Source organism: Aricia agestis, chromosome 5 (genome assembly GCF_905147365.1).
Source record: "Aricia agestis chromosome 5, ilAriAges1.1, whole genome shotgun sequence".
Classification (NCBI taxonomy): Eukaryota; Metazoa; Arthropoda; class Insecta; order Lepidoptera; family Lycaenidae; genus Aricia; species Aricia agestis.
Genome location: NC_056410.1, coordinates 5293189 through 5318718, shown reverse-complemented (window position 1 = coordinate 5318718; position 25530 = coordinate 5293189). Strand labels below are relative to the sequence as shown.

Below are 25530 nucleotides of genomic sequence, written 5' to 3'. Positions count from 1 at the left end.
ATTGTAGACTATTTTTTATGGCATAAGGTGGCCGAAATGAGAGCTTTTCTTTTATTATGAAATTTAGTGACTTTGCCAGCTCGTATGCTGGTGCACCTATGTATGAGACAACTGGACGCATGGGAATATCAGTTTTGTGAATCTTTGGCAAGCCGTACAGTGATGGTGCGCGAGGATTCATTGGGATGAGTTTTTTCTTTGATGATTCAGTTTGAAAGAAATATTGATTGTTATTAATGGCTAATTTAAGCTTAGCTAAAAACTTGTTTGTTGGGTCAGAAGGAACCCTTAGAAATTGTTCACCCTGAATCACGTCATTTACTCTGTCCAAATAATCGTCGCGCTCCATCACTACTACTGTGTTACCCTTATCCGCTTTCGATATTACTAAGTTATTATTATCTATTGTTTGTTTTAATGACCTCAAAGCCACTCTTTCGGGGTTAAAAGAAGAACCGGAAGGAGTACCTTTGATTTCGTTGGCTAGTAAGCCCTTAACCATGTTATCTTTCTTATTAACTACGGCAGTTATTTCCGAATCCACCGCAAGCATTTCCAAAGCATTCTGATTAATATTAGGAGTGATATTATATTTAAGACCCTTTTCCAAAAGTGTCATCTCATCCTTGGCAAATTGTACGCTGGTTAAGTTTTTGACGCGAGGGTGGAAGGAAAAAGGTTCAGACCTGGATTCTGTACGTGATTGGACCATCCTGTTTTTATTTACTAAAGTCTGAAGCTTTTTCCTTTGACTTAAATATTTAGCGTGCACTTCGATTGCTGCGAAATGGCGTGCTTTTTCATCTAAGCGATCGAATTCGATATTATGTAATTTAAAAGAGAGCTCGGTATAAAGAACTTTGAGATGTAATTTTAAATTATCTCTAACGGTAAACCAGTGACGTGACTCTTCGTTAAGCCAGATGGTCTCGGCTTTTTTGATAGCAATATTGGAGGCTCGGCTGTGCGTGTTGGTTCTTACATTAATATAATTAGGAACAACATTTAGACGTTTGCATTGTTGATTGAACCAAACATTTTGAGCGGCTACACGATGTAATTTTGTTAACTTAATGTAGAGTCGTGCCTGATCGGTCATGCTCACCGATTTTAAATAGTTAATGGAATCAGGCGTTACTTTGCGGAAATCCATAGTTTAAATTTAGTTTGTTATTATTTTTAGCAATATTCCGCGAAAACAACTTCCACCTTTAAGTAAATGAGTGAGTGTACGCATAGACATGCGTACAGCACCTCCCTCCTCCCACACTGCCTATGCGTACACTCGCATGCAAGAACTTGCAAACACCACCACCACACAAGCAATAATGTTGGCAAATCCGTGCAAGGCCCCTCACCACCATGCAGGTTGAAAACCTCGACGCGCGTTTCGCCCCAACACCGGAGCATCCTCAGGATGTGGACTCTACGAACAACGTCCGTTAAGTGCCGCCAACGGCCAAAACACCGCCTTTTATACACTATCGAGCCCCGCTACTATCCCCACTACCCCCACTACTCTCACTAGTACCCCCGAACATATTAATAAGCGGTGACGTAGTCAAGCAAGTTTGGTCATTCAACAATGCAAATCTGTTATTTTTCTTTTCTTTTATGATCTCTAATTGTTCCAACACGCTCAGCCGAAAGCCTTTATCGCATTTATGTAAAACTTTATAGGAATGGCCATCGGGCACAGTATGATTACTATCTAAAAGATGTTTAGCAAAATGTGACTTATCAGGATGACCATTTCTATAAGCCGCGATATGTTCTTTATACCGAGTCTCGAAGCTGCGTCCAGTTTGACCCACGTATACACTATCGCATTCAGGACAATCGATCTTATAGACACCGGATTGATATTTTTTATCAATCTGGTCTTTATTATGACACAAATGATGTTTTAAAGTATTATTTGTCCTGAATGCGACATGCATATCGTTGCTTTTCATTATTTTGGATAAGCGTGCAGATACCTCTCCCATGTACGTCAAACTGGACTTATATCTAACTATCTCTTTATCAATAGGACCTGCGTACAAAAACTTAACCAGTTCTTTCTTGTTTTTATTTTTCAAAATATTATTAATGATTTTTGGACTATATCCGTTGGATATCGCAATTTGGAAAATAATATTAAGCTCATTTTGATAATTATCTTTACTAAGAGGGATTGATAATAATCTATGAACGTAACTATGAAAGGCCGCGAGTTTGTGTTGCCAAGGATGACATGACGATGCATGAATAGTAGTATTAGTATATGTCGGCTTGCGAAAGATTCCAAAACTGTGTTTATTATTAACTCTAGTAATAGATAAATCGAGAAAATGTAGAGTGTTATTATCTTCACATTCTAATTTGAATTTAATTTTAATATGTTTTTTATTTAGTTCTTTTACAAATACGTCCAGTTGTCTCTGTGTACCCGTCCAACAAAGAAAACAATCATCTACATATCTAAAGTAATATAAAATACTTTTATTAACGACGATATTTCTTTGTTCAAAATCGTCCATAAATATTTCGGCCATCAAAGGACTTAAAGGTGAACCCATAGCTAGACCGTCTTCTTGAACAAAGAATTCGCCGTTAAATCGAAAGTAATTTTGTTCCATGCATGTTTTAGTAAGAGTAAGCAATTCATTACTTTCACCAGGAGGTAAACGTTTTTCTAGTGCATTCCTTAAAATACCCAATGTTTCCTTACATGGAACATTAGTGAATAAACTATCGACATCAAGTGAAACTAATTTGCAACGAGGTGGCAAAGTCACATCTTTGATTTTGTTGACTAATTGTAGACTATTTTTTATGGCATAAGGTGGCCGAAATGAGAGCTTTTCTTTTATTATGAAATTTAGTGACTTTGCCAGCTCGTATGCTGGTGCACCTATGTATGAGACAACTGGACGCATGGGAATATCAGTTTTGTGAATCTTTGGCAAGCCGTACAGTGATGGTGCGCGAGGATTCATTGGGATGAGTTTTTTCTTTGATGATTCAGTTTGAAAGAAATATTGATTGTTATTAATGGCTAATTTAAGCTTAGCTAAAAACTTGTTTGTTGGGTCAGAAGGAACCCTTAGAAATTGTTCACCCTGAATCACGTCATTTACTCTGTCCAAATAATCGTCGCGCTCCATCACTACTACTGTGTTACCCTTATCCGCTTTCGATATTACTAAGTTATTATTATCTATTGTTTGTTTTAATGACCTCAAAGCCACTCTTTCGGGGTTAAAAGAAGAACCGGAAGGAGTACCTTTGATTTCGTTGGCTAGTAAGCCCTTAACCATGTTATCTTTCTTATTAACTACGGCAGTTATTTCCGAATCCACCGCAAGCATTTCCAAAGCATTCTGATTAATATTAGGAGTGATATTATATTTAAGACCCTTTTCCAAAAGTGTCATCTCATCCTTGGCAAATTGTACGCTGGTTAAGTTTTTGACGCGAGGGTGGAAGGAAAAAGGTTCAGACCTGGATTCTGTACGTGATTGGACCATCCTGTTTTTATTTACTAAAGTCTGAAGCTTTTTCCTTTGACTTAAATATTTAGCGTGCACTTCGATTGCTGCGAAATGGCGTGCTTTTTCATCTAAGCGATCGAATTCGATATTATGTAATTTAAAAGAGAGCTCGGTATAAAGAACTTTGAGATGTAATTTTAAATTATCTCTAACGGTAAACCAGTGACGTGACTCTTCGTTAAGCCAGATGGTCTCGGCTTTTTTGATAGCAATATTGGAGGCTCGGCTGTGCGTGTTGGTTCTTACATTAATATAATTAGGAACAACATTTAGACGTTTGCATTGTTGATTGAACCAAACATTTTGAGCGGCTACACGATGTAATTTTGTTAACTTAATGTAGAGTCGTGCCTGATCGGTCATGCTCACCGATTTTAAATAGTTAATGGAATCAGGCGTTACTTTGCGGAAATCCATAGTTTAAATTTAGTTTGTTATTATTTTTAGCAATATTCCGCGAAAACAACTTCCACCTTTAAGTAAATGAGTGAGTGTACGCATAGACATGCGTACAGCACCTCCCTCCTCCCACACTGCCTATGCGTACACTCGCATGCAAGAACTTGCAAACACCACCACCACACAAGCAATAATGTTGGCAAATCCGTGCAAGGCCCCTCACCACCATGCAGGTTGAAAACCTCGACGCGCGTTTCGCCCCAACACCGGAGCATCCTCAGGATGTGGACTCTACGAACAACGTCCGTTAAGTGCCGCCAACGGCCAAAACACCGCCTTTTATACACTATCGAGCCCCGCTACTATCCCCACTACCCCCACTACTCTCACTAGTACCCCCGAACATATTAATAAGCGGTGACGTAGTCAAGCAAGTTTGGTCATTCAACAATGCAAATCTGTTATTTTTCTTTTCTTTTATGATCTCTAATTGTTCCAACACGCTCAGCCGAAAGCCTTTATCGCATTTATGTAAAACTTTATAGGAATGGCCATCGGGCACAGTATGATTACTATCTAAAAGATGTTTAGCAAAATGTGACTTATCAGGATGACCATTTCTATAAGCCGCGATATGTTCTTTATACCGAGTCTCGAAGCTGCGTCCAGTTTGACCCACGTATACACTATCGCATTCAGGACAATCGATCTTATAGACACCGGATTGATATTTTTTATCAATCTGGTCTTTATTATGACACAAATGATGTTTTAAAGTATTATTTGTCCTGAATGCGACATGCATATCGTTGCTTTTCATTATTTTGGATAAGCGTGCAGATACCTCTCCCATGTACGTCAAACTGGACTTATATCTAACTATCTCTTTATCAATAGGACCTGCGTACAAAAACTTAACCAGTTCTTTCTTGTTTTTATTTTTCAAAATATTATTAATGATTTTTGGACTATATCCGTTGGATATCGCAATTTGGAAAATAATATTAAGCTCATTTTGATAATTATCTTTACTAAGAGGGATTGATAATAATCTATGAACGTAACTATGAAAGGCCGCGAGTTTGTGTTGCCAAGGATGACATGACGATGCATGAATAGTAGTATTAGTATATGTCGGCTTGCGAAAGATTCCAAAACTGTGTTTATTATTAACTCTAGTAATAGATAAATCGAGAAAATGTAGAGTGTTATTATCTTCACATTCTAATTTGAATTTAATTTTAATATGTTTTTTATTTAGTTCTTTTACAAATACGTCCAGTTGTCTCTGTGTACCCGTCCAACAAAGAAAACAATCATCTACATATCTAAAGTAATATAAAATACTTTTATTAACGACGATATTTCTTTGTTCAAAATCGTCCATAAATATTTCGGCCATCAAAGGACTTAAAGGTGAACCCATAGCTAGACCGTCTTCTTGAACAAAGAATTCGCCGTTAAATCGAAAGTAATTTTGTTCCATGCATGTTTTAGTAAGAGTAAGCAATTCATTACTTTCACCAGGAGGTAAACGTTTTTCTAGTGCATTCCTTAAAATACCCAATGTTTCCTTACATGGAACATTAGTGAATAAACTATCGACATCAAGTGAAACTAATTTGCAACGAGGTGGCAAAGTCACATCTTTGATTTTGTTGACTAATTGTAGACTATTTTTTATGGCATAAGGTGGCCGAAATGAGAGCTTTTCTTTTATTATGAAATTTAGTGACTTTGCCAGCTCGTATGCTGGTGCACCTATGTATGAGACAACTGGACGCATGGGAATATCAGTTTTGTGAATCTTTGGCAAGCCGTACAGTGATGGTGCGCGAGGATTCATTGGGATGAGTTTTTTCTTTGATGATTCAGTTTGAAAGAAATATTGATTGTTATTAATGGCTAATTTAAGCTTAGCTAAAAACTTGTTTGTTGGGTCAGAAGGAACCCTTAGAAATTGTTCACCCTGAATCACGTCATTTACTCTGTCCAAATAATCGTCGCGCTCCATCACTACTACTGTGTTACCCTTATCCGCTTTCGATATTACTAAGTTATTATTATCTATTGTTTGTTTTAATGACCTCAAAGCCACTCTTTCGGGGTTAAAAGAAGAACCGGAAGGAGTACCTTTGATTTCGTTGGCTAGTAAGCCCTTAACCATGTTATCTTTCTTATTAACTACGGCAGTTATTTCCGAATCCACCGCAAGCATTTCCAAAGCATTCTGATTAATATTAGGAGTGATATTATATTTAAGACCCTTTTCCAAAAGTGTCATCTCATCCTTGGCAAATTGTACGCTGGTTAAGTTTTTGACGCGAGGGTGGAAGGAAAAAGGTTCAGACCTGGATTCTGTACGTGATTGGACCATCCTGTTTTTATTTACTAAAGTCTGAAGCTTTTTCCTTTGACTTAAATATTTAGCGTGCACTTCGATTGCTGCGAAATGGCGTGCTTTTTCATCTAAGCGATCGAATTCGATATTATGTAATTTAAAAGAGAGCTCGGTATAAAGAACTTTGAGATGTAATTTTAAATTATCTCTAACGGTAAACCAGTGACGTGACTCTTCGTTAAGCCAGATGGTCTCGGCTTTTTTGATAGCAATATTGGAGGCTCGGCTGTGCGTGTTGGTTCTTACATTAATATAATTAGGAACAACATTTAGACGTTTGCATTGTTGATTGAACCAAACATTTTGAGCGGCTACACGATGTAATTTTGTTAACTTAATGTAGAGTCGTGCCTGATCGGTCATGCTCACCGATTTTAAATAGTTAATGGAATCAGGCGTTACTTTGCGGAAATCCATAGTTTAAATTTAGTTTGTTATTATTTTTAGCAATATTCCGCGAAAACAACTTCCACCTTTAAGTAAATGAGTGAGTGTACGCATAGACATGCGTACAGCACCTCCCTCCTCCCACACTGCCTATGCGTACACTCGCATGCAAGAACTTGCAAACACCACCACCACACAAGCAATAATGTTGGCAAATCCGTGCAAGGCCCCTCACCACCATGCAGGTTGAAAACCTCGACGCGCGTTTCGCCCCAACACCGGAGCATCCTCAGGATGTGGACTCTACGAACAACGTCCGTTAAGTGCCGCCAACGGCCAAAACACCGCCTTTTATACACTATCGAGCCCCGCTACTATCCCCACTACCCCCACTACTCTCACTAGTACCCCCGAACATATTAATAAGCGGTGACGTAGTCAAGCAAGTTTGGTCATTCAACAATGCAAATCTGTTATTTTTCTTTTCTTTTATGATCTCTAATTGTTCCAACACGCTCAGCCGAAAGCCTTTATCGCATTTATGTAAAACTTTATAGGAATGGCCATCGGGCACAGTATGATTACTATCTAAAAGATGTTTAGCAAAATGTGACTTATCAGGATGACCATTTCTATGAGCCGCGATATGTTCTTTATACCGAGTCTCGAAGCTGCGTCCAGTTTGACCCACGTATACACTATCGCATTCAGGACAATCGATCTTATAGACACCGGATTGATATTTTTTATCAATCTGGTCTTTATTATGACACAAATGATGTTTTAAAGTATTATTTGTCCTGAATGCGACATGCATATCGTTGCTTTTCATTATTTTGGATAAGCGTGCAGATACCTCTCCCATGTACGTCAAACTGGACTTATATCTAACTATCTCTTTATCAATAGGACCTGCGTACAAAAACTTAACCAGTTCTTTCTTGTTTTTATTTTTCAAAATATTATTAATGATTTTTGGACTATATCCGTTGGATATCGCAATTTGGAAAATAATATTAAGCTCATTTTGATAATTATCTTTACTAAGAGGGATTGATAATAATCTATGAACGTAACTATGAAAGGCCGCGAGTTTGTGTTGCCAAGGATGACATGACGATGCATGAATAGTAGTATTAGTATATGTCGGCTTGCGAAAGATTCCAAAACTGTGTTTATTATTAACTCTAGTAATAGATAAATCGAGAAAATGTAGAGTGTTATTATCTTCACATTCTAATTTGAATTTAATTTTAATATGTTTTTTATTTAGTTCTTTTACAAATACGTCCAGTTGTCTCTGTGTACCCGTCCAACAAAGAAAACAATCATCTACATATCTAAAGTAATATAAAATACTTTTATTAACGACGATATTTCTTTGTTCAAAATCGTCCATAAATATTTCGGCCATCAAAGGACTTAAAGGTGAACCCATAGCTAGACCGTCTTCTTGAACAAAGAATTCGCCGTTAAATCGAAAGTAATTTTGTTCCATGCATGTTTTAGTAAGAGTAAGCAATTCATTACTTTCACCAGGAGGTAAACGTTTTTCTAGTGCATTCCTTAAAATACCCAATGTTTCCTTACATGGAACATTAGTGAATAAACTATCGACATCAAGTGAAACTAATTTGCAACGAGGTGGCAAAGTCACATCTTTGATTTTGTTGACTAATTGTAGACTATTTTTTATGGCATAAGGTGGCCGAAATGAGAGCTTTTCTTTTATTATGAAATTTAGTGACTTTGCCAGCTCGTATGCTGGTGCACCTATGTATGAGACAACTGGACGCATGGGAATATCAGTTTTGTGAATCTTTGGCAAGCCGTACAGTGATGGTGCGCGAGGATTCATTGGGATGAGTTTTTTCTTTGATGATTCAGTTTGAAAGAAATATTGATTGTTATTAATGGCTAATTTAAGCTTAGCTAAAAACTTGTTTGTTGGGTCAGAAGGAACCCTTAGAAATTGTTCACCCTGAATCACGTCATTTACTCTGTCCAAATAATCGTCGCGCTCCATCACTACTACTGTGTTACCCTTATCCGCTTTCGATATTACTAAGTTATTATTATCTATTGTTTGTTTTAATGACCTCAAAGCCACTCTTTCGGGGTTAAAAGAAGAACCGGAAGGAGTACCTTTGATTTCGTTGGCTAGTAAGCCCTTAACCATGTTATCTTTCTTATTAACTACGGCAGTTATTTCCGAATCCACCGCAAGCATTTCCAAAGCATTCTGATTAATATTAGGAGTGATATTATATTTAAGACCCTTTTCCAAAAGTGTCATCTCATCCTTGGCAAATTGTACGCTGGTTAAGTTTTTGACGCGAGGGTGGAAGGAAAAAGGTTCAGACCTGGATTCTGTACGTGATTGGACCATCCTGTTTTTATTTACTAAAGTCTGAAGCTTTTTCCTTTGACTTAAATATTTAGCGTGCACTTCGATTGCTGCGAAATGGCGTGCTTTTTCATCTAAGCGATCGAATTCGATATTATGTAATTTAAAAGAGAGCTCGGTATAAAGAACTTTGAGATGTAATTTTAAATTATCTCTAACGGTAAACCAGTGACGTGACTCTTCGTTAAGCCAGATGGTCTCGGCTTTTTTGATAGCAATATTGGAGGCTCGGCTGTGCGTGTTGGTTCTTACATTAATATAATTAGGAACAACATTTAGACGTTTGCATTGTTGATTGAACCAAACATTTTGAGCGGCTACACGATGTAATTTTGTTAACTTAATGTAGAGTCGTGCCTGATCGGTCATGCTCACCGATTTTAAATAGTTAATGGAATCAGGCGTTACTTTGCGGAAATCCATAGTTTAAATTTAGTTTGTTATTATTTTTAGCAATATTCCGCGAAAACAACTTCCACCTTTAAGTAAATGAGTGAGTGTACGCATAGACATGCGTACAGCACCTCCCTCCTCCCACACTGCCTATGCGTACACTCGCATGCAAGAACTTGCAAACACCACCACCACACAAGCAATAATGTTGGCAAATCCGTGCAAGGCCCCTCACCACCATGCAGGTTGAAAACCTCGACGCGCGTTTCGCCCCAACACCGGAGCATCCTCAGGATGTGGACTCTACGAACAACGTCCGTTAAGTGCCGCCAACGGCCAAAACACCGCCTTTTATACACTATCGAGCCCCGCTACTATCCCCACTACCCCCACTACTCTCACTAGTACCCCCGAACATATTAATAAGCGGTGACGTAGTCAAGCAAGTTTGGTCATTCAACAATGCAAATCTGTTATTTTTCTTTTCTTTTATGATCTCTAATTGTTCCAACACGCTCAGCCGAAAGCCTTTATCGCATTTATGTAAAACTTTATAGGAATGGCCATCGGGCACAGTATGATTACTATCTAAAAGATGTTTAGCAAAATGTGACTTATCAGGATGACCATTTCTATAAGCCGCGATATGTTCTTTATACCGAGTCTCGAAGCTGCGTCCAGTTTGACCCACGTATACACTATCGCATTCAGGACAATCGATCTTATAGACACCGGATTGATATTTTTTATCAATCTGGTCTTTATTATGACACAAATGATGTTTTAAAGTATTATTTGTCCTGAATGCGACATGCATATCGTTGCTTTTCATTATTTTGGATAAGCGTGCAGATACCTCTCCCATGTACGTCAAACTGGACTTATATCTAACTATCTCTTTATCAATAGGACCTGCGTACAAAAACTTAACCAGTTCTTTCTTGTTTTTATTTTTCAAAATATTATTAATGATTTTTGGACTATATCCGTTGGATATCGCAATTTGGAAAATAATATTAAGCTCATTTTGATAATTATCTTTACTAAGAGGGATTGATAATAATCTATGAACGTAACTATGAAAGGCCGCGAGTTTGTGTTGCCAAGGATGACATGACGATGCATGAATAGTAGTATTAGTATATGTCGGCTTGCGAAAGATTCCAAAACTGTGTTTATTATTAACTCTAGTAATAGATAAATCGAGAAAATGTAGAGTGTTATTATCTTCACATTCTAATTTGAATTTAATTTTAATATGTTTTTTATTTAGTTCTTTTACAAATACGTCCAGTTGTCTCTGTGTACCCGTCCAACAAAGAAAACAATCATCTACATATCTAAAGTAATATAAAATACTTTTATTAACGACGATATTTCTTTGTTCAAAATCGTCCATAAATATTTCGGCCATCAAAGGACTTAAAGGTGAACCCATAGCTAGACCGTCTTCTTGAACAAAGAATTCGCCGTTAAATCGAAAGTAATTTTGTTCCATGCATGTTTTAGTAAGAGTAAGCAATTCATTACTTTCACCAGGAGGTAAACGTTTTTCTAGTGCATTCCTTAAAATACCCAATGTTTCCTTACATGGAACATTAGTGAATAAACTATCGACATCAAGTGAAACTAATTTGCAACGAGGTGGCAAAGTCACATCTTTGATTTTGTTGACTAATTGTAGACTATTTTTTATGGCATAAGGTGGCCGAAATGAGAGCTTTTCTTTTATTATGAAATTTAGTGACTTTGCCAGCTCGTATGCTGGTGCACCTATGTATGAGACAACTGGACGCATGGGAATATCAGTTTTGTGAATCTTTGGCAAGCCGTACAGTGATGGTGCGCGAGGATTCATTGGGATGAGTTTTTTCTTTGATGATTCAGTTTGAAAGAAATATTGATTGTTATTAATGGCTAATTTAAGCTTAGCTAAAAACTTGTTTGTTGGGTCAGAAGGAACCCTTAGAAATTGTTCACCCTGAATCACGTCATTTACTCTGTCCAAATAATCGTCGCGCTCCATCACTACTACTGTGTTACCCTTATCCGCTTTCGATATTACTAAGTTATTATTATCTATTGTTTGTTTTAATGACCTCAAAGCCACTCTTTCGGGGTTAAAAGAAGAACCGGAAGGAGTACCTTTGATTTCGTTGGCTAGTAAGCCCTTAACCATGTTATCTTTCTTATTAACTACGGCAGTTATTTCCGAATCCACCGCAAGCATTTCCAAAGCATTCTGATTAATATTAGGAGTGATATTATATTTAAGACCCTTTTCCAAAAGTGTCATCTCATCCTTGGCAAATTGTACGCTGGTTAAGTTTTTGACGCGAGGGTGGAAGGAAAAAGGTTCAGACCTGGATTCTGTACGTGATTGGACCATCCTGTTTTTATTTACTAAAGTCTGAAGCTTTTTCCTTTGACTTAAATATTTAGCGTGCACTTCGATTGCTGCGAAATGGCGTGCTTTTTCATCTAAGCGATCGAATTCGATATTATGTAATTTAAAAGAGAGCTCGGTATAAAGAACTTTGAGATGTAATTTTAAATTATCTCTAACGGTAAACCAGTGACGTGACTCTTCGTTAAGCCAGATGGTCTCGGCTTTTTTGATAGCAATATTGGAGGCTCGGCTGTGCGTGTTGGTTCTTACATTAATATAATTAGGAACAACATTTAGACGTTTGCATTGTTGATTGAACCAAACATTTTGAGCGGCTACACGATGTAATTTTGTTAACTTAATGTAGAGTCGTGCCTGATCGGTCATGCTCACCGATTTTAAATAGTTAATGGAATCAGGCGTTACTTTGCGGAAATCCATAGTTTAAATTTAGTTTGTTATTATTTTTAGCAATATTCCGCGAAAACAACTTCCACCTTTAAGTAAATGAGTGAGTGTACGCATAGACATGCGTACAGCACCTCCCTCCTCCCACACTGCCTATGCGTACACTCGCATGCAAGAACTTGCAAACACCACCACCACACAAGCAATAATGTTGGCAAATCCGTGCAAGGCCCCTCACCACCATGCAGGTTGAAAACCTCGACGCGCGTTTCGCCCCAACACCGGAGCATCCTCAGGATGTGGACTCTACGAACAACGTCCGTTAAGTGCCGCCAACGGCCAAAACACCGCCTTTTATACACTATCGAGCCCCGCTACTATCCCCACTACCCCCACTACTCTCACTAGTACCCCCGAACATATTAATAAGCGGTGACGTAGTCAAGCAAGTTTGGTCATTCAACAATGCAAATCTGTTATTTTTCTTTTCTTTTATGATCTCTAATTGTTCCAACACGCTCAGCCGAAAGCCTTTATCGCATTTATGTAAAACTTTATAGGAATGGCCATCGGGCACAGTATGATTACTATCTAAAAGATGTTTAGCAAAATGTGACTTATCAGGATGACCATTTCTATAAGCCGCGATATGTTCTTTATACCGAGTCTCGAAGCTGCGTCCAGTTTGACCCACGTATACACTATCGCATTCAGGACAATCGATCTTATAGACACCGGATTGATATTTTTTATCAATCTGGTCTTTATTATGACACAAATGATGTTTTAAAGTATTATTTGTCCTGAATGCGACATGCATATCGTTGCTTTTCATTATTTTGGATAAGCGTGCAGATACCTCTCCCATGTACGTCAAACTGGACTTATATCTAACTATCTCTTTATCAATAGGACCTGCGTACAAAAACTTAACCAGTTCTTTCTTGTTTTTATTTTTCAAAATATTATTAATGATTTTTGGACTATATCCGTTGGATATCGCAATTTGGAAAATAATATTAAGCTCATTTTGATAATTATCTTTACTAAGAGGGATTGATAATAATCTATGAACGTAACTATGAAAGGCCGCGAGTTTGTGTTGCCAAGGATGACATGACGATGCATGAATAGTAGTATTAGTATATGTCGGCTTGCGAAAGATTCCAAAACTGTGTTTATTATTAACTCTAGTAATAGATAAATCGAGAAAATGTAGAGTGTTATTATCTTCACATTCTAATTTGAATTTAATTTTAATATGTTTTTTATTTAGTTCTTTTACAAATACGTCCAGTTGTCTCTGTGTACCCGTCCAACAAAGAAAACAATCATCTACATATCTAAAGTAATATAAAATACTTTTATTAACGACGATATTTCTTTGTTCAAAATCGTCCATAAATATTTCGGCCATCAAAGGACTTAAAGGTGAACCCATAGCTAGACCGTCTTCTTGAACAAAGAATTCGCCGTTAAATCGAAAGTAATTTTGTTCCATGCATGTTTTAGTAAGAGTAAGCAATTCATTACTTTCACCAGGAGGTAAACGTTTTTCTAGTGCATTCCTTAAAATACCCAATGTTTCCTTACATGGAACATTAGTGAATAAACTATCGACATCAAGTGAAACTAATTTGCAACGAGGTGGCAAAGTCACATCTTTGATTTTGTTGACTAATTGTAGACTATTTTTTATGGCATAAGGTGGCCGAAATGAGAGCTTTTCTTTTATTATGAAATTTAGTGACTTTGCCAGCTCGTATGCTGGTGCACCTATGTATGAGACAACTGGACGCATGGGAATATCAGTTTTGTGAATCTTTGGCAAGCCGTACAGTGATGGTGCGCGAGGATTCATTGGGATGAGTTTTTTCTTTGATGATTCAGTTTGAAAGAAATATTGATTGTTATTAATGGCTAATTTAAGCTTAGCTAAAAACTTGTTTGTTGGGTCAGAAGGAACCCTTAGAAATTGTTCACCCTGAATCACGTCATTTACTCTGTCCAAATAATCGTCGCGCTCCATCACTACTACTGTGTTACCCTTATCCGCTTTCGATATTACTAAGTTATTATTATCTATTGTTTGTTTTAATGACCTCAAAGCCACTCTTTCGGGGTTAAAAGAAGAACCGGAAGGAGTACCTTTGATTTCGTTGGCTAGTAAGCCCTTAACCATGTTATCTTTCTTATTAACTACGGCAGTTATTTCCGAATCCACCGCAAGCATTTCCAAAGCATTCTGATTAATATTAGGAGTGATATTATATTTAAGACCCTTTTCCAAAAGTGTCATCTCATCCTTGGCAAATTGTACGCTGGTTAAGTTTTTGACGCGAGGGTGGAAGGAAAAAGGTTCAGACCTGGATTCTGTACGTGATTGGACCATCCTGTTTTTATTTACTAAAGTCTGAAGCTTTTTCCTTTGACTTAAATATTTAGCGTGCACTTCGATTGCTGCGAAATGGCGTGCTTTTTCATCTAAGCGATCGAATTCGATATTATGTAATTTAAAAGAGAGCTCGGTATAAAGAACTTTGAGATGTAATTTTAAATTATCTCTAACGGTAAACCAGTGACGTGACTCTTCGTTAAGCCAGATGGTCTCGGCTTTTTTGATAGCAATATTGGAGGCTCGGCTGTGCGTGTTGGTTCTTACATTAATATAATTAGGAACAACATTTAGACGTTTGCATTGTTGATTGAACCAAACATTTTGAGCGGCTACACGATGTAATTTTGTTAACTTAATGTAGAGTCGTGCCTGATCGGTCATGCTCACCGATTTTAAATAGTTAATGGAATCAGGCGTTACTTTGCGGAAATCCATAGTTTAAATTTAGTTTGTTATTATTTTTAGCAATATTCCGCGAAAACAACTTCCACCTTTAAGTAAATGAGTGAGTGTACGCATAGACATGCGTACAGCACCTCCCTCCTCCCACACTGCCTATGCGTACACTCGCATGCAAGAACTTGCAAACACCACCACCACACAAGCAATAATGTTGGCAAATCCGTGCAAGGCCCCTCACCACCATGCAGGTTGAAAACCTCGACGCGCGTTTCGCCCCAACACCGGAGCATCCTCAGGATGTGGACTCTACGAACAACGTCCGTTAAGTGCCGCCAACGGCCAAAACACCGCCTTTTATACACTATCGAGCCCCGCTACTATCCCCACTACCCCCACTACTCTCACTAGTACCCCCGAACATATTAATAAGCGGTGACGTAGTCAAGCAAGTTTGGTCATTCAACAATGCAAATCTGTTATTTTTCTTTTCTTTTATGATCTCTAATTGTTCCAACACGCTCAGCCGAAAGCCTTTATCGCATTTATGTAAAACTTTATAGGAATGGCCATCGGGCACAGTATGATTACTATCTAAAAGATGTTTAGCAAAATGTGACTTATCAGGATGACCATTTCTATAAGCCGCGATATGTTCTTTATACCGAGTCTCGAAGCTGCGTCCAGTTTGACCCACGTATACACTATCGCATTCAGGACAATCGATCTTATAGACACCGGATTGATATTTTTTATCAATCTGGTCTTTATTATGACACAAATGATGTTTTAAAGTATTATTTGTCCTGAATGCGACATGCATATCGTTGCTTTTCATTATTTTGGATAAGCGTGCAGATACCTCTCCCATGTACGTCAAACTGGACTTATATCTAACTATCTCTTTATCAATAGGACCTGCGTACAAAAACTTAACCAGTTCTTTCTTGTTTTTATTTTTCAAAATATTATTAATGATTTTTGGACTATATCCGTTGGATATCGCAATTTGGAAAATAATATTAAGCTCATTTTGATAATTATCTTTACTAAGAGGGATTGATAATAATCTATGAACGTAACTATGAAAGGCCGCGAGTTTGTGTTGCCAAGGATGACATGACGATGCATGAATAGTAGTATTAGTATATGTCGGCTTGCGAAAGATTCCAAAACTGTGTTTATTATTAACTCTAGTAATAGATAAATCGAGAAAATGTAGAGTGTTATTATCTTCACATTCTAATTTGAATTTAATTTTAATATGTTTTTTATTTAGTTCTTTTACAAATACGTCCAGTTGTCTCTGTGTACCCGTCCAACAAAGAAAACAATCATCTACATATCTAAAGTAATATAAAATACTTTTATTAACGACGATATTTCTTTGTTCAAAATCGTCCATAAATATTTCGGCCATCAAAGGACTTAAAGGTGAACCCATAGCTAGACCGTCTTCTTGAACAAAGAATTCGCCGTTAAATCGAAAGTAATTTTGTTCCATGCATGTTTTAGTAAGAGTAAGCAATTCATTACTTTCACCAGGAGGTAAACGTTTTTCTAGTGCATTCCTTAAAATACCCAATGTTTCCTTACATGGAACATTAGTGAATAAACTATCGACATCAAGTGAAACTAATTTGCAACGAGGTGGCAAAGTCACATCTTTGATTTTGTTGACTAATTGTAGACTATTTTTTATGGCATAAGGTGGCCGAAATGAGAGCTTTTCTTTTATTATGAAATTTAGTGACTTTGCCAGCTCGTATGCTGGTGCAGCTATGTATGAGACAACTGGACGCATGGGAATATCAGTTTTGTGAATCTTTGGCAAGCCGTACAGTGATGGTGCGCGAGGATTCATTGGGATGAGTTTTTTCTTTGATGATTCAGTTTGAAAGAAATATTGATTGTTATTAATGGCTAATTTAAGCTTAGCTAAAAACTTGTTTGTTGGGTCAGAAGGAACCCTTAGAAATTGTTCACCCTGAATCACGTCATTTACTCTGTCCAAATAATCGTCGCGCTCCATCACTACTACTGTGTTACCCTTATCCGCTTTCGATATTACTAAGTTATTATTATCTATTGTTTGTTTTAATGACCTCAAAGCCACTCTTTCGGGGTTAAAAGAAGAACCGGAAGGAGTACCTTTGATTTCGTTGGCTAGTAAGCCCTTAACCATGTTATCTTTCTTATTAACTACGGCAGTTATTTCCGAATCCACCGCAAGCATTTCCAAAGCATTCTGATTAATATTAGGAGTGATATTATATTTAAGACCCTTTTCCAAAAGTGTCATCTCATCCTTGGCAAATTGTACGCTGGTTAAGTTTTTGACGCGAGGGTGGAAGGAAAAAGGTTCAGACCTGGATTCTGTACGTGATTGGACCATCCTGTTTTTATTTACTAAAGTCTGAAGCTTTTTCCTTTGACTTAAATATTTAGCGTGCACTTCGATTGCTGCGAAATGGCGTGCTTTTTCATCTAAGCGATCGAATTCGATATTATGTAATTTAAAAGAGAGCTCGGTATAAAGAACTTTGAGATGTAATTTTAAATTATCTCTAACGGTAAACCAGTGACGTGACTCTTCGTTAAGCCAGATGGTCTCGGCTTTTTTGATAGCAATATTGGAGGCTCGGCTGTGCGTGTTGGTTCTTACATTAATATAATTAGGAACAACATTTAGACGTTTGCATTGTTGATTGAACCAAACATTTTGAGCGGCTACACGATGTAATTTTGTTAACTTAATGTAGAGTCGTGCCTGATCGGTCATGCTCACCGATTTTAAATAGTTAATGGAATCAGGCGTTACTTTGCGGAAATCCATAGTTTAAATTTAGTTTGTTATTATTTTTAGCAATATTCCGCGAAAACAATACACGTCGTTAATAAAAGTATTTTATATTACTTTAGATATGTAGATGATTGTTTTCTTTGTTGGACGGGTACACAGAGACAACTGGACGTATTTGTAAAAGAACTAAATAAAAAACATATTAAAATTAAATTCAAATTAGAATGTGAAGATAATAACACTCTACATTTTCTCGATTTATCTATTACTAGAGTTAATAATAAACACAGTTTTGGAATCTTTCGCAAGCCGACATATACTAATACTACTATTCATGCATCGTCATGTCATCCTTGGCAACACAAACTCGCGGCCTTTCATAGTTACGTTCATAGATTATTATCAATCCCTCTTAGTAAAGATAATTATCAAAATGAGCTTAATATTATTTTCCAAATTGCGATATCCAACGGATATAGTCCAAAAATCATTAATAATATTTTGAAAAATAAAAACAAGAAAGAACTGGTTAAGTTTTTGTACGCAGGTCCTATTGATAAAGAGATAGTTAGATATAAGTCCAGTTTGACGTACATGGGAGAGGTATCTGCACGCTTATCCAAAATAATGAAAAGCAACGATATGCATGTCGCATTCAGGACAAATAATACTTTAAAACATCATTTGTGTCATAATAAAGACCAGATTGATAAAAAATATCAATCCGGTGTCTATAAGATCGATTGTCCTGAATGCGATAGTGTATACGTGGGTCAAACTGGACGCAGCTTCGAGACTCGGTATAAAGAACATATCGCGGCTTATAGAAATGGTCATCCTGATAAGTCACATTTTGCTAAACATCTTTTAGATAGTAATCATACTGTGCCCGATGGCCATTCCTATAAAGTTTTACATAAATGCGATAAAGGCTTTCGGCTGAGCGTGTTGGAACAATTAGAGATCATAAAAGAAAAGAAAAATAACAGATTTGCATTGTTGAATGACCAAACTTGCTTGACTACGTCACCGCTTATTAATATGTTCGGGGGTACTAGTGAGAGTAGTGGGGGTAGTGGGGATAGTAGCGGGGCTCGATAGTGTATAAAAGGCGGTGTTTTGGCCGTTGGCGGCACTTAACGGACGTTGTTCGTAGAGTCCACATCCTGAGGATGCTCCGGTGTTGGGGCGAAACGCGCGTCGAGGTTTTCAACCTGCATGGTGGTGAGGGGCCTTGCACGGATTTGCCAACATTATTGCTTGTGTGGTGGTGGTGTTTGCAAGTTCTTGCATGCGAGTGTACGCATAGGCAGTGTGGGAGGAGGGAGGTGCTGTACGCATGTCTATGCGTACACTCACTCATTTACTTAAAGGTGGAAGTTGTTTTCGCGGAATATTGCTAAAAATAATAACAAACTAAATTTAAACTATGGATTTCCGCAAAGTAACGCCTGATTCCATTAACTATTTAAAATCGGTGAGCATGACCGATCAGGCACGACTCTACATTAAGTTAACAAAATTACATCGTGTAGCCGCTCAAAATGTTTGGTTCAATCAACAATGCAAACGTCTAAATGTTGTTCCTAATTATATTAATGTAAGAACCAACACGCACAGCCGAGCCTCCAATATTGCTATCAAAAAAGCCGAGACCATCTGGCTTAACGAAGAGTCACGTCACTGGTTTACCGTTAGAGATAATTTAAAATTACATCTCAAAGTTCTTTATACCGAGCTCTCTTTTAAATTACATAATATCGAATTCGATCGCTTAGATGAAAAAGCACGCCATTTCGCAGCAATCGAAGTGCACGCTAAATATTTAAGTCAAAGGAAAAAGCTTCAGACTTTAGTAAATAAAAACAGGATGGTCCAATCACGTACAGAATCCAGGTCTGAACCTTTTTCCTTCCACCCTCGCGTCAAAAACTTAACCAGCGTACAATTTGCCAAGGATGAGATGACACTTTTGGAAAAGGGTCTTAAATATAATATCACTCCTAATATTAATCAGAATGCTTTGGAAATGCTTGCGGTGGATTCGGAAATAACTGCCGTAGTTAATAAGAAAGATAACATGGTTAAGGGCTTACTAGCCAACGAAATCAAAGGTACTCCTTCCGGTTCTTCTTTTAACCCCGAAAGAGTGGCTTTGAGGTCATTAAAACAAACAATAGATAATAATAACTTAGTAATATCGAAAGCGGATAAGGGTAACACAGTAGTAGTGATGGAGCGCGACGATTATTTGGACAGAGTAAATGACGTGATTCAGGGTGAACAATTTCTAAGGGTTCCTTCTGACCCAACAAACAAGTTTTTAGCTAAGCTTAAATTAGCCATTAATAACAATCAATATTTCTTTCAAACTGAATCATCAAAGAAAAAACTCATCCCAATGAATCCTCGCGCACCATCACTGTACGGCTTGCCAAAGATTCACAAAACTGATATTCCCATGCGTCCAGTTGTCTCATACATAGGTGCACCAGCATACGAGCTGGCAAAGTCACTAAATTTCATAATAAAAGAAAAGCTCTCATTTCGGCCACCTTATGCCATAAAAAATAGTCTACAATTAGTCAACAAAATCAAAGATGTGACTTTGCCACCTCGTTGCAAATTAGTTTCACTTGATGTCGATAGTTTATTCACTAATGTTCCATGTAAGGAAACATTGGGTATTTTAAGGAATGCACTAGAAAAACGTTTACCTCCTGGTGAAAGTAATGAATTGCTTACTCTTACTAAAACATGCATGGAACAAAATTACTTTCGATTTAACGGCGAATTCTTTGTTCAAGAAGACGGTCTAGCTATGGGTTCACCTTTAAGTCCTTTGATGGCCGAAATATTTATGGACGATTTTGAACAAAGAAATATCGTCGTTAATAAAAGTATTTTATATTACTTTAGATATGTAGATGATTGTTTTCTTTGTTGGACGGGTACACAGAGACAACTGGACGTATTTGTAAAAGAACTAAATAAAAAACATATTAAAATTAAATTCAAATTAGAATGTGAAGATAATAACACTCTACATTTTCTCGATTTATCTATTACTAGAGTTAATAATAAACACAGTTTTGGAATCTTTCGCAAGCCGACATATACTAATACTACTATTCATGCATCGTCATGTCATCCTTGGCAACACAAACTCGCGGCCTTTCATAGTTACGTTCATAGATTATTATCAATCCCTCTTAGTAAAGATAATTATCAAAATGAGCTTAATATTATTTTCCAAATTGCGATATCCAACGGATATAGTCCAAAAATCATTAATAATATTTTGAAAAATAAAAACAAGAAAGAACTGGTTAAGTTTTTGTACGCAGGTCCTATTGATAAAGAGATAGTTAGATATAAGTCCAGTTTGACGTACATGGGAGAGGTATCTGCACGCTTATCCAAAATAATGAAAAGCAACGATATGCATGTCGCATTCAGGACAAATAATACTTTAAAACATCATTTGTGTCATAATAAAGACCAGATTGATAAAAAATATCAATCCGGTGTCTATAAGATCGATTGTCCTGAATGCGATAGTGTATACGTGGGTCAAACTGGACGCAGCTTCGAGACTCGGTATAAAGAACATATCGCGGCTTATAGAAATGGTCATCCTGATAAGTCACATTTTGCTAAACATCTTTTAGATAGTAATCATACTGTGCCCGATGGCCATTCCTATAAAGTTTTACATAAATGCGATAAAGGCTTTCGGCTGAGCGTGTTGGAACAATTAGAGATCATAAAAGAAAAGAAAAATAACAGATTTGCATTGTTGAATGACCAAACTTGCTTGACTACGTCACCGCTTATTAATATGTTCGGGGGTACTAGTGAGAGTAGTGGGGGTAGTGGGGATAGTAGCGGGGCTCGATAGTGTATAAAAGGCGGTGTTTTGGCCGTTGGCGGCACTTAACGGACGTTGTTCGTAGAGTCCACATCCTGAGGATGCTCCGGTGTTGGGGCGAAACGCGCGTCGAGGTTTTCAACCTGCATGGTGGTGAGGGGCCTTGCACGGATTTGCCAACATTATTGCTTGTGTGGTGGTGGTGTTTGCAAGTTCTTGCATGCGAGTGTACGCATAGGCAGTGTGGGAGGAGGGAGGTGCTGTACGCATGTCTATGCGTACACTCACTCATTTACTTAAAGGTGGAAGTTGTTTTCGCGGAATATTGCTAAAAATAATAACAAACTAAATTTAAACTATGGATTTCCGCAAAGTAACGCCTGATTCCATTAACTATTTAAAATCGGTGAGCATGACCGATCAGGCACGACTCTACATTAAGTTAACAAAATTACATCGTGTAGCCGCTCAAAATGTTTGGTTCAATCAACAATGCAAACGTCTAAATGTTGTTCCTAATTATATTAATGTAAGAACCAACACGCACAGCCGAGCCTCCAATATTGCTATCAAAAAAGCCGAGACCATCTGGCTTAACGAAGAGTCACGTCACTGGTTTACCGTTAGAGATAATTTAAAATTACATCTCAAAGTTCTTTATACCGAGCTCTCTTTTAAATTACATAATATCGAATTCGATCGCTTAGATGAAAAAGCACGCCATTTCGCAGCAATCGAAGTGCACGCTAAATATTTAAGTCAAAGGAAAAAGCTTCAGACTTTAGTAAATAAAAACAGGATGGTCCAATCACGTACAGAATCCAGGTCTGAACCTTTTTCCTTCCACCCTCGCGTCAAAAACTTAACCAGCGTACAATTTGCCAAGGATGAGATGACACTTTTGGAAAAGGGTCTTAAATATAATATCACTCCTAATATTAATCAGAATGCTTTGGAAATGCTTGCGGTGGATTCGGAAATAACTGCCGTAGTTAATAAGAAAGATAACATGGTTAAGGGCTTACTAGCCAACGAAATCAAAGGTACTCCTTCCGGTTCTTCTTTTAACCCCGAAAGAGTGGCTTTGAGGTCATTAAAACAAACAATAGATAATAATAACTTAGTAATATCGAAAGCGGATAAGGGTAACACAGTAGTAGTGATGGAGCGCGACGATTATTTGGACAGAGTAAATGACGTGATTCAGGGTGAACAATTTCTAAGGGTTCCTTCTGACCCAACAAACAAGTTTTTAGCTAAGCTTAAATTAGCCATTAATAACAATCAATATTTCTTTCAAACTGAATCATCAAAGAAAAAACTCATCCCAATGAATCCTCGCGCACCATCACTGTACGGCTTGCCAAAGATTCACAAAACTGATATTCCCATGCGTCCAGTTGTCTCATACATAGGTGCACCAGCATACGAGCTGGCAAAGTCACTAAATTTCATAATAAAAGAAAAGCTCTCATTTCGGCCACCTTATGCCATAAAAAATAGTCTACAATTAGTCAACAAAATCAAAGATGTGACTTTGCCACCTCGTTGCAAATTAGTTTCACTTGATGTCGATAGTTTATTCACTAATGTTCCATGTAAGGAAACATTGGGTATTTTAAGGAATGCACTAGAAAAACGTTTACCTCCTGGTGAAAGTAATGAATTGCTTACTCTTACTAAAACATGCATGGAACAAAATTACTTTCGATTTAACGGCGAATTCTTTGTTCAAGAAGACGGTCTAGCTATGGGTTCACCTTTAAGTCCTTTGATGGCCGAAATATTTATGGACGATTTTGAACAAAGAAATATCGTCGTTAATAAAAGTATTTTATATTACTTTAGATATGTAGATGATTGTTTTCTTTGTTGGACGGGTACACAGAGACAACTGGACGTATTTGTAAAAGAACTAAATAAAAAACATATTAAAATTAAATTCAAATTAGAATGTGAAGATAATAACACTCTACATTTTCTCGATTTATCTATTACTAGAGTTAATAATAAACACAGTTTTGGAATCTTTCGCAAGCCGACATATACTAATACTACTATTCATGCATCGTCATGTCATCCTTGGCAACACAAACTCGCGGCCTTTCATAGTTACGTTCATAGATTATTATCAATCCCTCTTAGTAAAGATAATTATCAAAATGAGCTTAATATTATTTTCCAAATTGCGATATCCAACGGATATAGTCCAAAAATCATTAATAATATTTTGAAAAATAAAAACAAGAAAGAACTGGTTAAGTTTTTGTACGCAGGTCCTATTGATAAAGAGATAGTTAGATATAAGTCCAGTTTGACGTACATGGGAGAGGTATCTGCACGCTTATCCAAAATAATGAAAAGCAACGATATGCATGTCGCATTCAGGACAAATAATACTTTAAAACATCATTTGTGTCATAATAAAGACCAGATTGATAAAAAATATCAATCCGGTGTCTATAAGATCGATTGTCCTGAATGCGATAGTGTATACGTGGGTCAAACTGGACGCAGCTTCGAGACTCGGTATAAAGAACATATCGCGGCTTATAGAAATGGTCATCCTGATAAGTCACATTTTGCTAAACATCTTTTAGATAGTAATCATACTGTGCCCGATGGCCATTCCTATAAAGTTTTACATAAATGCGATAAAGGCTTTCGGCTGAGCGTGTTGGAACAATTAGAGATCATAAAAGAAAAGAAAAATAACAGATTTGCATTGTTGAATGACCAAACTTGCTTGACTACGTCACCGCTTATTAATATGTTCGGGGGTACTAGTGAGAGTAGTGGGGGTAGTGGGGATAGTAGCGGGGCTCGATAGTGTATAAAAGGCGGTGTTTTGGCCGTTGGCGGCACTTAACGGACGTTGTTCGTAGAGTCCACATCCTGAGGATGCTCCGGTGTTGGGGCGAAACGCGCGTCGAGGTTTTCAACCTGCATGGTGGTGAGGGGCCTTGCACGGATTTGCCAACATTATTGCTTGTGTGGTGGTGGTGTTTGCAAGTTCTTGCATGCGAGTGTACGCATAGGCAGTGTGGGAGGAGGGAGGTGCTGTACGCATGTCTATGCGTACACTCACTCATTTACTTAAAGGTGGAAGTTGTTTTCGCGGAATATTGCTAAAAATAATAACAAACTAAATTTAAACTATGGATTTCCGCAAAGTAACGCCTGATTCCATTAACTATTTAAAATCGGTGAGCATGACCGATCAGGCACGACTCTACATTAAGTTAACAAAATTACATCGTGTAGCCGCTCAAAATGTTTGGTTCAATCAACAATGCAAACGTCTAAATGTTGTTCCTAATTATATTAATGTAAGAACCAACACGCACAGCCGAGCCTCCAATATTGCTATCAAAAAAGCCGAGACCATCTGGCTTAACGAAGAGTCACGTCACTGGTTTACCGTTAGAGATAATTTAAAATTACATCTCAAAGTTCTTTATACCGAGCTCTCTTTTAAATTACATAATATCGAATTCGATCGCTTAGATGAAAAAGCACGCCATTTCGCAGCAATCGAAGTGCACGCTAAATATTTAAGTCAAAGGAAAAAGCTTCAGACTTTAGTAAATAAAAACAGGATGGTCCAATCACGTACAGAATCCAGGTCTGAACCTTTTTCCTTCCACCCTCGCGTCAAAAACTTAACCAGCGTACAATTTGCCAAGGATGAGATGACACTTTTGGAAAAGGGTCTTAAATATAATATCACTCCTAATAT

The 25530-nt window shown here is 37.4% G+C and overlaps 1 protein-coding gene across 2 annotated transcripts in view; it reads left to right on the top strand.

Annotated features, from left to right (window-relative positions):
* The window catches only part of LOC121727280 (SID1 transmembrane family member 1-like), a 57347-nt gene that overhangs the window by 15053 nt on the left and 16764 nt on the right, over nucleotides 1-25530 (top strand). The window lies entirely within an intron of this gene.